This window comes from Oxyura jamaicensis, chromosome 2, assembly GCF_011077185.1.
Source record: "Oxyura jamaicensis isolate SHBP4307 breed ruddy duck chromosome 2, BPBGC_Ojam_1.0, whole genome shotgun sequence".
In the NCBI taxonomy this organism is placed as follows: Eukaryota; Metazoa; Chordata; class Aves; order Anseriformes; family Anatidae; genus Oxyura; species Oxyura jamaicensis.
The window spans coordinates 9,937,711-9,953,305 of NC_048894.1; the positions used below are offsets into that span (position 1 = coordinate 9,937,711).

Below are 15,595 nucleotides of genomic sequence, written 5' to 3' on the forward strand. Positions count from 1 at the left end.
AAAAATACTACACATAGGCTTCATTTATACCACTCTGCAGTAATAAGAATCGAGGAGAAAGAGTCCTTTGGTGGAGCAGGCAGGGGAGCAGTGTGCTCTCTGCAGGCTCTGGCATGAGTGCAATGCTTGCCCTTGGAAATGCAGAACTTTTTCTGACTGTGGCTCTACTTCAGAATAACTCAAGTTGTTTTGAGGAATGCCAACAGGTGTTCTGCTCACAAAGGGCTTTGGAAGTCCTGGATAAAAGAAGAAACTATTAACTACTGTAGGAGTTATTTTAATGAAAAACAGGACAGCTATCCCAGGATATGCTATATGGTTTTCTTCAGAGAACTCAAAAGTGCTTATGAATAATAAAGATTTTTTGCTTGGGGAAAGACAATATTCCAAAAAAAATGTTTCTATTATTTGAGAGAATTGAATTCACTGAATTTGAGAGAGAGAATTCACTGAAATTCACTGAATTTGAGAGAGAGAGTGAATCTCACTAATCTACAAAGGACATTTAAGGGAGCACTGTTTGTTCTGACTAGCTGCAATTATTGCTCATTTTTTCTCCTATTTCATCATAGGTCATGGCTTTTTTGCTTTTGCATCAGTATTTTAGTTGCCTCTATGTATCATAAATAGTTTTCCTTAGTAATATACAAGAATTGTGAAGTCCTTAAGCCACAGAATGTCAAAAGTCATACAGGAGAAAAGCTTGTATGATTTGAAAAGCTTTTGTACTCACTGTTTCTCTTCCCCTCCTTCCCTAAATATCTGCCACCGATAACTATCAGAAAAGGATGTTCAGCTAGATGAATCACTGAAGTGAGCTAATATTGCACTTCTTTATCATTTACCAGCCCAGAGCGACAGGTTTTTAAGCCTATCCAGACTTGCTATACGGTTAATACAAATGATCACTTCTGGATTCTTTCTTTCAGTCTGCAGAAATATGTCAGTAGACCTAATGCCTTAAAGGAGAGACCAGGACCAACAATAAAAATTCAACAGAGCAGTTTGCTGCCACAGCATAATAACAATAAAGCTTATTTCAGACAAAGCTTGGCTGTAACCAGAAGATCCAGCTCTATGACAGGACTGCACATTCCAGCAATTAAGTACTTTTGCGTCTTCCAGGTATCTTTGGACAGATTTCACTCTGCTTTGCCAATACATGAAAAGACGTTGGACTCTATTCTTCTTCCCATCTGTGTTAAGTAAGGAAGAAAAAAAGAAACAAGTAATTTGCGCAGCTCAGAGACTCTCTTTGGATACTCCCATTGCAGGTCAAGTTCACAGTGCTCAATATTAGAAACACTGGATGCAACAGTGACAATTGAAGCAAATAGCCCAGGTCTCAGCAGCCCTTCATCTTTAACTTGTAAACAAAACAAATAGATACAGAGGTTAATGAAAATTATTACTGGGGTTGATAATGTCAGTTTCACAATTTTAAATGTAGGAGTTACAAAACAATTACTTGCACAGAGAGCTATGTAACCTTAACTGGTGAAGTGTAAGACCAACTCAGATGAAATGAATACAGAGAATTTGATGTTACTGCACTTGGTCCTACTACAATAAATTCACTGATAAAAATTAGCTTCCTTCCAACACCGTGTCCTATAAAAATACACACACTCTGCAATGACTGACTTGTTGCCTACCCAGCTCGAGGAAAGCAAGCTAAGCAATTCTGCTGTCCAGAGAAAAACGATCCAATATATTTTGATCTTAAGATCCTTAAATCTCTTATTTATAGGAGTTGTAGCAACTATTTCACAAATCTTCAAGAAAGTAAGCATCACTTGTACAATGGACTGTACTTAATATGAGAGCTCAACCTAGAAGTACTGAACTTAAATCCATTAATCAGCATCACAGCAGAGCAGGTAAGGAGACTGATCATTGATTATTCTCCATACATCCAACCCCATATCAACAACTTTTCCTTCACAAGTAGACACAGATACCTGAAGAACCTTCCAGAACTAGAAAGAGTACATGGAAAATGTAAGATTCATTATTCAGAGTACTGAGCAATACAGCAAGCACCACCACCATAAAGAAAACTCTGTTTTACTACCACTTATAAGGTGCATAATAACCACAGGATATTTTCTTCCATCTCAGGACTGGTTGCACTACTCTAAGGTTCTCATATTTTGTTTAAACCCAGCTTTCTGGGATTCAGTGTCCTGCAGTGCAAAAGTCTTTTAAATCAATATGCATGCTCCACCTGCTGCTCACTCTTTATTGCACTACTGAAGTTGCACCATCTACACAGGGTGATGTTGAGTGTTTTGGAAACCCTTATACAAGGTTAGAAAGGTTTTCTTATACAAGGTTTCAGCTGGCTTCTGACATTATGACTGACTTTCATATCTAGAGTTACCTTTAACAGCTCTTTACTAACTCACCTTGTTCAAGAGGACATACAGTCAGCTAATCAGATATTTGCATAGATATATTTGTGAAATTATTAGTGCAGGTGGTAAACTTAAAAGAGAAATCAGGTTGAAAAAAATAATCTTAAAGGTAGATAAAATAATATCAGGGGAAAAAAATGATATTATGCTGTATAACACTTCTTTTTTTATATAGAACTTTTTTTAAAAAGGGAAAAGGAAAATAAAGAGAAACATCCAAAAATGCTCCTGTATGACAAAATGCAGAAAATCAATGCCATTTCCTTCTCAGCAACACCCACCCTCAGCGGCAACTTGCTCAGTAAAACAGCAGGGAGGTGAAAGCCTCCAAAATGGAAGGTTTTATTATAAAAATTGATGCTTTCAGTAGCTTAAGTGAAGAGTGACTAACACAAAAACACAGAAACTGGTGCTGTATTTTGAAATTAATGAAAAATTTTCAAATAAGGAAGTTCCAGGCCTACTTTCTTTGTTACGGAGAAAACCTGATCATTGCAGTTGGATTGTTCCAACAGATCTGTTACTACAGCATTTGAGAAAATTATAAAGACACTCTAGCTTGTTTTTATTATTTGCACAAAATACTTCGAATGTTCTGAAAAATCCAAGTCAATCTAATCATCAACTCAACCTACTGCATGATTTATAACATTGTTTTAAGGAAAATGATGGAAAATAATACTAGATAACATGGAGTCACTGGAAAATGAAAGTCACATTAACATGTTTATCTTGTCCCTAGCTCAAAGAAAATTGGTGAAGTATAAAGTAAAGGAAATATTAAGACTATAAAAATATTTTCAAAGCTAAGAACTGAACTTGTTTCCAATGAAGAAAAGTTCATAGAATCAGTTGTCAGAAAAGGCCCTGCACCATGACCTGTCAAACTAAAGTTCAAGATAAATCCAGGATATATTCTAGCATGAGTTGCACAAAAAAGTTTATGCCAAAATAGCACAGCAGGATTAGAAACGGCCTAAGCACCTGCTATTCAATAAAGGTCAGAATTTGAGCACTGATTAGTTTATGCTGCTACACAGATAACTGATGAGTACCCAGAGGATTTCAGCAAAATAATTAAAATGTTGCAAGAGTACAGGCCAGGGCAAACTACAGCAAAGTTGTTTTGTATTTTTTTCAGTGACCCTGGCACTGGGAATTTGAAATTGTTTCTCACGTTCTGCTCAGCCTGTATAATACTGCATTAAAGCTGCACCAGAGCTGCTTATCCTTAAAGTACAACTTAATTCCTCTAAACACCTCTCCACAGGGCTTGAAACATGGCAGAACTTGAATATCACATTCAGTGAGGCACAAAGGACAAAATTCATGCAACTAAATGAAACAGCAGAGGTAATCAGCCGAGGACTCCCTAGACAATGGAGACCTAAGCAATATGGTCAGTGAAATCTAGGATGTGATTCACTTCATCCTACGGTCGTCTAAAATTACACAGATGAATCACATCCTGAAAGCGCCTGTTTTCTGTGCTGTTTATGGAGAGCCCCAGCAGATGCAGACCGTAGATGATGGCTGTGTGAGATTAAGGCCATCCCCACAAGCCATCTTCAGTGCAAGGACAGCCGAGTCAGCCCCGGTGGTGGAGAAGCTTCGGGTGAAGCACAGCCTGGGGACTGGCTGTCACAGAGAATGGATGGGAACAGAAGGAGGTGAGGGGGGCAAGGTTCATGGCTCTGCAAATTTCCAACCCCTTAAAAAATGTTTACTGCCGAGATGCACCCCCGTTGAGTGAATATAAGCCTGCTAACCACAGAGCTGCTAAGAGCAATTCATTTAACATCTCCATCTCCATACAGCTACTACGAGAATTTGGATCACCTGCCATTGTACTCATTGAGTCAACTGGCGTAAGGAAATAGAGCTACGTGTGTAAGGGGAGATGGTATACTTGTGCCTGGGCTTTCTGTGATGGTAAGATGCTAGCCTAACAATAAGATGTGAATACCATTTCTTCCCAAAGTTCAAAGGAGAAAAATTAGTCACAAGGAACATCGGATGTGGTGAAAGGCAGATCCCCAAACAGAAGAAAACTGAGGAACAGACCAATAGAGAGATGGGTAAGGCCTTGTGTGAGAAATACTGGAGAGATACTTGCACATGTTGTTAGGGCACCACCCCCAGGGAGAACAACAGAGTGGATTTTATTAAAAATAAGCTACTACTTTTAGAACCTCTTTTTGCATGTTTATAATATTTTACATATTAAATTGTATGCTGAAGGTATGTATTTAAGTCCAACCAGAACCATGTCAGTAATGCTTTACTTTCAATATTTGGCCCTCAAATAAATTTCATAGCATAACGCAGAAAGGAAATCTGTTGGTTCCTAAAACAGATGAATGCAGTAGTGGAGATGAAACAATCCAATTATTCTGAAAGATTTCAGCAGAATAGGTAGTGATCAATTTTATCTAAAATCTTACTGAAACATGAAGTGGGATTTCTTATATACTAAGTGCTAAAGTTGAGCACTTAATTAGACTGTCAAATCTAGGAGGACCAGAAGTAGATTAAACTTTGGATACTTATACATAGTGATCAGACACTGCAGTGCAAAGGAAAGATTAGATGATCATAACTAATCTAAGTTTTAATTAAAATTTAAAAGTAGACAGGTTTTGCATTGCCCACAAGGGAGAAAAGGCTGTGTTCCACCAAGATGGGTTCAGGCTTTTTTTCCACATTTCTGAACTGAATTTGGTATCCAGCCTTTCTAATATTATTCTCTGCTTAAAAAAAAATAAAATAAAATTTTAAAAAATCTCCCATTTTGAGGTACTCACACTGAGGGCCACATTCCATTTACATTTATTGACTGGTGGAATTACTTCACAGGTTAATAAGATGGTACTAAGTATTTTCCACTTCTGAAGAATATTGTGCTAAATTTCAAACCAACATATTACTCTATGAACATCTCTGCCCTCTGCTGAAGCCTGAAGGCAGTGTCCAAACGAAGTTCATTTTGATGTAAGGAAAGGGAAGAATTCATTATCACCATCTCTTCCACATAGATGCAAACACATGCTAGTGCCCAATCTTGCAGAGATTTTCCACTGAGGACTGGGGGTAATGACAGAGATAAAACTCAAAACATATGATAATGTATTTTCCTTCCTATTTTGAGCCAATTGACTTATTCATTAGGATTTCATTAGATGGTAAGTTTAACCCTTCTTCTATTTATAAATTGTTTCCAATTCATTTCTTACTTCTGAAAATGTATTCATTATTCATATGTATTTTATGAAGTGTTTAGGTTAACAATCTTAAACTTAATGGATTTTTTAATCTGTTTCTTTTCCCATTGGGAGTGCTTGGCTTTAGTCACACAGAATTCACCTTAGCAAATATTTTAAGCACATGATGATACCTCATTTAAGTTAGTATATGTAGGGTTTTTTCTGGAATGAGGATAAACACAATAAGCATATCAGGTTAGAAATTAATGAATGATGATCAAGTATTGTGTGAAGTGTCTAAGTGTTATTCTTTAAAAAGGAAAAGCCCAAAGCTTCAAAATGTTGCCTTTTTTAGAAGAGAGACCACAGAAGATACCAGGAGGTGCATTATGGAGGGTAGTTAAAAAAGACAAGTGTCAAATTCTTTCTACTTTTGGCTGATAGTAAAACAAAGAGCAGAAGTAATAAATTGTGTAGTTTGGGAGGCTAAGAGTGGATAAGGGAAGGACCTCTTCTATTTGGGGCTGGTCAAAAAGGTCACCCAAAGAGGTTTTAAATCCCTATCCTTAGAGGTTTTCAAGACTCTAGTAGGACATCTGCTGTAGTTGCCAGCTGTCCTGCTTTTAGCCAGAGACTGAACTAGGCAACCTCCAGAGAAGGTTTTGAGGGACCCTCAAACCAGCACTTGTGTGACTTAGCATTTAACTTGTGTTTTAGTTAACATTAATTATTTGAATTACAGTTGATAAACATTTCACCTAAGGATAACACCAGAGGAAATTAACACTCCCTAGTAACTTCTCACACAGTCTTTTTCACTATGCATAGATACGTAATACTGCATATTGGACATTTACCATGAAGGACGTAAACTGACAGCTCTCAAGAAGGACTCGTGGAATTTAAAGTCTGTGAAAAACACCCTGTCAAAAGATCTCACCTTGCAAATACAGCAATAAATGGAAGCAGCTACTTGAAGGCAGAGAGAAAAACCTTTTACAAAATCTATACTGGTCTCAGCGGAGGAATAGCTCACCAATTGCAAACTACCTGGAAACTCAGAGAAACTCAGAAAGTTGTGTAGTCAAGACATAGAAAGATGGGGCCAGTTTCAAGTTGTGCAATTGGGTTTGTACAGAAACAAGCACAGGTGAAGTGGGTGACCTTCATCCTATTCATTTAACCCGGCAGCTTAAACAGACTTTTGTTCACCACGATCATTTTTTAACATTCAAGTACAGCAAGGTTATTCCAATAGGTTACTGATCATGCACTTACAACACAGGGAAAAAAAATAATATATTAAGTAAAATGGGCTGATTATGGAATTGAAATCTTGACAAAGACTAACATATCTTTATCATGTTTGGATCTTTTTATATTTTTAACACTTTACTTGCACCATCAATTACATGAAGCAGTGTTATGCTGCCTACAAGGGTATGTGACTCTCTCAGGGGCCAGACCTGGGACACTCTCAGATCAGTTGCTGGTTGTCACCTGGCTTCTCCCTCCACCTAAAAGCCTTTTTAGTCAATTGCTTTTAAATTACAAAAAGGGGTTGTCAGCACCATGAGCTCCCACCCACACTTCTGATATGATCCTCTCAGCTCAGTTCCACCTTATTCCATTGTCTCAAGTGCCATCCCCTGCCTGACTTTGCCCCTCTACAGTTTTCTGCTCTGCTTGTGGCTCCTCTCCATGTGTCTCAGATAACCTTTTTGGTGTGTCACATGGGTAAAACACAGTCTGGGGATGATGAAATCCAATATACCAAAAAAAAAAAAAAAAAAAAAATTGGTTGTTAACATATGTACGTGACAGCCAGCTGCTTCTAAACAAATGCAGCTGACTTTTCCCTAGTGACACTTGTTACTCTTCTATCTAGTTAGAGACTTTCAAGGAAATCATTTCATGGTATTTATTAGACATAAGAACTTGGTGCAATAATGTTGAAACTTTGAACAGGTGAAAAAATAGTAGATGAGGGAGTGATAGATGGACAGAGTCCTTCAATCTCTGACAGATTTTTTTTATCAAACTAAAAGAGAGTGGTGGATATGAAGGAACATTTAAAGACTCAACACAGCATTCTAGGATCAAAAAATTAGCAGCTCTTCAGGCAGGAATTTGACTTCTTCACCAGAGCAAGTGGAGATACAGAAGCTAAAAGGAACAAAAAGGTATGTTTCTAAAACATTAAGGAGTCAACAGCCCTACATTGTGTGTCAGAGGTTCTGCATTGTTGGGAAACCTGTAGGTAAAACAAGGGAAAGAAAATCTATTATCTAACCATGCTAAAGGAATGTGAAAAATAGTGCATTAATAAATAAATAAAACACTCAACAACAAAACCAAAACCAGGGCAGGGAAGTAGTTTTATAACTGTATGTTTGAAATATGTCAAGTCATCCAGAGGAAGAATATTCAAAGAATTCCTAAATGACTGAAGACTGTTTAGTTAAGCATGCAATGCGGGTCTGTGCAATGCTTAATTAGAAAGCAGAGAGCAGACAGCAACAGGAATCAAAGACTCAAAATGGGGTGAAAGTTTGTTAAACAATTTTAAGGCTGTGCAAGGCTTCAAAAGAGAAATTAAGCAATGGACAAGTGTTGGAGGGAAAGTATGACTTTATTATTGTGAGCTACACTGTATAACCAGGACCATACACATATGTACAGGCAAAACAAAACAGGAGAAATGTGTGAAATACAGTAAGTATGTGCTAAGAATTGGCATGAAAGTTAACAGAAGTAGATTTAAAAAAAGAGACTTAATATCACCCAGTCTTTGCAGGAAACTGCTACATTTGTTAGAAGCATTCTGCAAAAGCCATAAGATAAAGAATAAAAATATCTGAAGTGAAAAAAAAATATATATATATATATATATATATGCATTCCGTATAGCAAAGTGAAAAAAAATCTTTTGTGGGAATTTATACTGAATTTATACTGTGGGAATTTATACTTTATTTAAACAAGCCAAAGTTTAAATCATGCTATGGTGTAACATGGGGGAACTGATCTACCTACTGAAGTTTTATATGAGTAAGTTTAAAAAGTAAAACAATTTTGAAAAGGTAAGCCTAAATGTTTCAGAATTTAGAACATATTTTAAAGCTAAAAATGTCAAAAACTGGGTGTAATTAAGAGTTGATAATAAAAGAACATGAGGCCATGTAGATAGGGATGAAAGCTGTAGATAAAAAAGAAATGCAGTGAATTTAGAAATAGATGAAGAAAGTAAATTCCCTAATATTAAACATATAAAGCAAGGAAGAAGTCACCATTTCTGGCACAATGATAAAAATCAGTCTTACATTGAATGTGTAAACGTGCTATATAGAATTATAGATGGACAGTCCTAAATCGCATAATTAGTTTGGATATGCTAGACTGTTATTCACAGTTTCCAAAAGTAGTATTATTAGAGAATAAAGCACCTGAAGAAGTAATCTCATGCTTCAATTGGTATTAGCTGACATTCCAAGTGTGGGAACAACTGATAAAAACTGCAATTTGATTACTGTGTTTGTATGGGTGTTTTTAAAACATCATGTACCTATACCACTTCAAGCCCAGTGCATTCATAGGTCCTCTGGAAGGTATTACTTTTTTAAAAGAATGATCTAAGAGAATATGAATGAAGTTCAGAGTCACTTGTGACATCATTAACAGGGCAGCATATTAACGAATAACCTGAATACAAAGACTTTCTGCTGTTGAGCTGTTGTTCAGTCCAATGTTGAGAACAAGGCCATCCAAAAGAAGCCTGTTGAGCTTGCTCAGTGAATTCTGGCAGGAACAAGAAAAGACATCTTTAGTTCCTTCCACAGAAGGAGGAAACACAGATGGATTCCAAATTTCAAAGATCAGAAATAGAACAAACTGTATAAGAGGCAATACAGAGAGCTTCATGGAAAAGACCAAGCATTAATTCAGAGGTTAAAATCCAAGAGATGCTGCAGAGATCTTCAAAACAAAGGAGGCAAGACAGGAATTGATCGACAGTCTTTGATATTTGCATTATATTATCACTAATTTCTATGTTTCCTTCAGAAGAAGAGCTGTAAAGTTATCTGGGCCACAAAGAATTTGATACATTCTGATCCCAGTCAGCAATTGTCACTGCTGGTTGACAGAAACATGACACAAAGGAGACATGCAGACCTTTTCTCCTTTCTATAAAACATATTAGTTAATGTGTTATTTTATCAAAAACACAAGTCTAAGCTCTGATTGATCATAATTTTAAACAAATATATATATATAATGCTATATATACAATGTACATATCTTCCAAAAAGGAATATTTAAATGATGCAAAATCAAAAAATGTTGTATATTAAATTTATATATATGGAAATGTTGTATATGTTGTAAATTAAATTTATGTATATGTAAAGTTTTCTTCTGTACTAATATCTTTGCCAGAATACATAGGATCTGTTTTGCTCATATAACCAATTTCTGTATTGCCAACACATTCTTCAAAAAGACCAATTTCCTGAGAAGAACATATTTCACAAATGTGTTATATGGTAAAGAGCAAGTCAATGCCACTTTAGATTATGTCAGGTGAGCAGTGCAGCTATACAGGGAACCAAATGGAAGTTGTCTGCATTTTCAGTTCTGTGCTACGCAAAATACTTGAACTAAACTAGGCATTCACAAAGGGATTGTCAAAATGTCTTCTTTTTGCTGCTTTATATAATAATAATAATAATAATAATAATAATAATAATAATAATAATAAACTTTCTGTTTTTGAAGAAACTCATTCTAAATTTTTGGAAGTTCTACTTACATTTTTGAAGGCCTAAAAAATATCAGTGGTGCTTTAGCACTTAAAAACAGGAATTCTTTGCAATTTTTTCAGTGTTATTGTCCACTGAGCCAAAAAGTTAAGGCACTGTGACAGCAATACCAGGAGAAGGTAAATACATCCAGACCCAGCACTGTTCCTCCAGTGCAGCATGTCATGGGGGTTCATGCTTCAATTCCTGGCTTCAGCAACCATTTAGGAGAAGAATTTGCTAAGTACACTGATGTCTGGAGCAAGCTGATGCCCATGAAATTTGATGTAAACACACTGCTCTATTCAAGTGAAGCTTCTTCTTTTCCCCTAAGGCCAACAGAAGAGTTTGCATTCCTTTACGTCAATATTTGAACCTAAAAAAAAAACTCCTTTCTCCTACCTCATTCAGCTTTTATATACCTCCATAATGACATGGTAATCGCCTTGCAAATATGTGCAAGAATTGCTTTATACCTTTTAAGTTTATTTCAAAACTGAACATTAAAAAGTTCACTTTCAAGTCCGTCACCTTTGTTGCAGTAACAAATTATACTTTTTTTCTAATTTTCCCTGAAAAATAGTCCTGACTGAAATATTTAGCAACCATTTTGTAATTCACAAGCTTCATATGACAAGCCACATTCGTTTCAATTTTCAAGTTAACTGATCATACATCATTTCAGTTTTCAAAATGAATTTGCTATAAGAGTATAAAATTACTTCTAGCAAAGTTATATTAATTACCTTACATTTAACTGGCTAAAAATCTTAGCATCAATACTTTTTACTCCCCATCAAGAGCTTCCTGGGTTGCAAAGAAGACAAACAAGAGGAAATTTTGTTGTTGTTGTTGTTGTTGTTGTTGTTGTTGTTGTTTTAATGTTCTGTAAATCTGTTGTCTACTTCCACAGCTCAGGAGCCTCTCAAGAGTATCTTGCTGACAATGAATGAATTTAAAAGTGTAACCTACTCTTTTTGGTTCTTGTATTAGCACTGTTGATAGTCAAATACCTCAAGCAGGACTCACTTCCAAGTAGTGTAAAAGAAATTGCTTTCTTTGAAAGTAAAGTTGTGTACAAGGTGTTAAAGCTAAAAAAGTGAGTAGTGACAAGCATACTCGGGAACACTTAGTAATGGCTCCAGCTTAGACAAGCAAAACAAAAGCATTAATGTGATTGTTTTTTCAAATAGTCATGCTCGCAGGGCTCCTGCAGTACAGGGATAACATCAGTAATTTAGAACCACAGATCCTAAATTTAATTAAAATCTAAGTAAAACAGAAGACAAGCTAAACGACTGATTTTTAGTGTAACGTGCTTTGTTTCTAATAGACAGTGTCCTGTAGAATTGTGCTAGAAACAGTGTCCACAGAACACAGAGACAACACAAAAATAAGACTCAGAAGAACCTAACGCCACCAAGCGTATAATAGTAAAGAGGTTGTATCATGTGAAATGTGTCTGTATACTTGAACTTCCCTTACATTCTTCCCCTAAACAGGCACAGGGGCCACTCCCAGAGGCAGAATCCTAAGATGGACACTTCTCATGACCCTGAGCAAATATCTGACCCTGAGCTCTGGTGTCTTTAAGGAAGTGTGGCTTCCAGGCTCCATCTCTGAACTCTTTATTCTAGCAATGCTGATTGCTATGGCAGTTGCGCTTTCACATAGTTAGTCCCATGTTATTAGCTAGTCTCCTGAATCACTGGTTAGAAACCATTCTGTGAAACAAATGTAATTCCCTCTTCGAACAAGCAAGTTGAGCAATACTAATATCCTCTTTTATTATTGCTTTTGCTGAGATTTCAAGTACTATTTATGCACTGACACTTGAGTTATAATGTACCGTGATTAGACCTCCTATCTCACATTCCATTACTTCTAGTCATATAGATCAACCATTCATATGAAATGAAATGTTTCCACAATCTTGCTAAGAATCTTAGTAATTTGATCACTTTGCCTTCATGGTAGCATTGTTGGGACAAGAGGAACACAGAATATTTTATAATATATTTAATCCATTTCAGTAAAAAGATATGTTGTATATTTAAACTCAAGCAGGAAAGTGTATAGATGATTTATCATTCCAAGCATATTCCAAGCAGTATCATTTCCCAGATTGGACAAGGAGGATGCAGAAGACCAACCACAGGGATAAGTATTTCTAGTTCCTTCAGGCACTACTCAATCACACCTCTGTGATGGTAATTCTTTCAATTCCCTTTTCTAATGTTTTAGTCCTATCTAAACAGCATTCTTTTGGTTGTTCTATTTATCAGACAATGAGAAATGTTTCAGCTCCTCATAAATTATAAACTATAGCACCACCGACTGCAAAAAGTGATTCATCATGATGTTTCAGCAACTGTGAGAAGGGCTTTTCCCATATAGATACTCACATTTATAAGAATGGTATCTTTAGAAATTCTTATTCTTGAGGGGTATTTTGAAAAATGTGACAGAATCAAGGACAGTACGAATGAAAATGCTGTGAACAAGGATATTTGAATGCTAACAGATAATTTCTTCATAGGAATATTCCAAGGATTATATTCCAAGGAATTAATTTATATCATCAATCTACTAGTAGATAGTTTAGACACAGATATACTCAATGTGTAATGAAGACATAAAAACTGTATCATTATGAAACCTGAATTCAATCTTAGTCAAAGTCCTTTATTAAAGAGTTTGTCATTAAGGGTGTCACTCATCTAAGTTTCTGACATATGGTTCCTTATTGTAGTAAACATTCTGAGCTGGCAGAATCACAAACAGTATTTGCTATTCCTATCATGTTTTCTTTTGTTTTACAGCACCTGACCACACAACCTTCTATTTGGACTTTGATCCAAATATGGGAAACGTTTAGAAGTGATGTGCAAATAGGAAAATATGAGAATGTAAATTCCAAGATATTTTCAATAGATTTTTTTAACTCTATGGAAATAGGTGCCAACAGAGAACTCTTAGGAAAAAAAAAAAAAAAAAAAAAAAAAAAAGACAGAGATAGTAAGTAATGGAGTAATGTTGCAAGAAGTCATTATGAAGGAAACAACAAACCAAACAAAACAAAATATAAGGCACATTAAAAAAAAACATAAAATTTTAAAACTAGAAAACCACTTAGTTATCTCCAAAGTATCTGGTCCGTAACTGTAAATATGACTAATAAAGACAGAAAATGTAATGTTTGATACAGACACTGTTAAAAGTTGTACTTGTCTTGGGACCTGCAATACAGCCTTCCAAAAGAAATGTGTCCCACTCCACAAAAAAGGAGAGAACGGATGCTGTCCTTATCTCCTCCAAGGAAGCTGGGCATCACTAAGTGGAGCTATGCAGCACTCTTTTGGAAAGGACAAGAGCTGGGTATAACACTGATAGAGAAAAGAAGACTTTGGAAAAAAATGAAGCCCTTCCTGTAGGCTAGCTGCAACACTGAAATGGGTTTGACATCTTGATCATCTATACTGCAGAAATGGTCATGATTTTTTGCACACTATTTGCAGGGGAACACCATTAACTGTGCAAGTGACCATCACAGCCAGTGTCTATGTCCTAGGGGCTGGATGTATTACATCTGATAGTACCAGCAAACAGCAGTTTTCCTTGAGCAACCTGATGTCAGTAATCAATTAATGTGATAGCCTGTATTGATTCTGCTCCTACCATATTTCTGCCCTCACTAAACAACTAAACACTTTAGAATTTGCCAAGGATACTGAGAATAAAAATAAAAATTAAAAAAAAAAAAAAAAAAAAGTGATTTTATCATGTCAATCACTTTGAACAAGGACATTCTACTATCTTTTACAGATGTATTTAAGATTCTCATCATTAGGATACCCACAGGCCACAAAAGTTTTATATCAGTTCAAAGCATATACGTTTGTGTATGCACCTTTAAATGGCATGAGTGAGGAAAGATAAAAGCAAAAATTGCTTTCATTCTCTACCCCAATTTCAATCTGTGCATTCATTGTCATTCTCTTTCTATTAAATATATATATATATATATATATATATATATATATATATATATGAGACAAGTCCAAATTTCAACACCCAAGTTTCCTTAAACTGGTTTTATTAATCAGAGAAGCACAAAGTAGCAGGGGCCACCTCAGTTCAGCCAAACTGTCCAAAATCTTATGGTAGGCAAAGAGATGGAGGCAGGTGAGCATTATTTGAAATGGCCTAGGGTATCCCATTGGCCTATATATGCCCTCAAGAAGGGTGTGAGAGTCCTGCAGGTTTTTACTCATCTCTGACATCCCTGTGGAGGAAGCTTTACATGTGATTCATCAACAATATTCAGGCAATGTAAATGAGTGCTGACATCAGTTTAGCTGTCTGAGATAAGTTTGTAATCTCTTCTTCACCAGATTCAGACTGAGAGTTTTTCCAGCCATACCATATTGCCCCGACAAAATAGTATTTTCATAGATTTGCTCACTTAAGTCAACCTTTAGACAAATAGATGTGAAATGCCTCAAGTACTATACACATATAACTGTTAATCATCCAGGAGTTACTACAATCAAGTTTCATCAAGAGCTTGTTTCTCTTGGATGGGACATTGGACAGGAAATAAATCCCTGGAAAAAAATTTGAATCACCTAAATCAGTGTTTTCCAAACGGAAGTCCAAGCCCAAGTACAGTCATGAACTTCCAATAAATCCATTGTTTCTCATAATCACACTTGCAGTATATTAATACAATATGACTAGTTTGTAAATTAGATTGTAACTGGAATCTGTTTAGGAACAAACACCCACACAGATGATGCAAGTGCAAAATTAGCCATTCCAACAATGCTTTAGGAATAATTTAGATTACAATGATTTGATGGTTCTGCAGATGTCTCCAACAGAGGTGTATTACATGTATTATTACCCAAAATGTTTGTTGACCTTATCATCTTTCACTTTATCCAAGTTTTGATTTGTTAGTTCAAGTTAATGCCATTCAGAGGCTAGAACATCCTTTTCATCTTTGGAAAGAGCAAAGAGATAAACCTCAGAAAGCTGAACAAAAATTAAAAGGAACACAGTAAATGCAGCTTGTAGTGAAATCAGAGAAGCTGGACTCATCTAAATTCATCAGAAAGTTAAGAACTTTTTCTAGCTAACTACTGTGTTTTCTACACATGCACCCTGAAATATG

General features: G+C 35.9%; 1 protein-coding gene across 1 annotated transcript in view; it reads right to left on the reverse strand.

Moving 5' to 3' along the window:
* The window catches only part of PTPRN2 (protein tyrosine phosphatase receptor type N2), a 641,705-nt gene that overhangs the window by 464,346 nt on the left and 161,764 nt on the right, over positions 1–15,595 (reverse strand). The window lies entirely within an intron of this gene.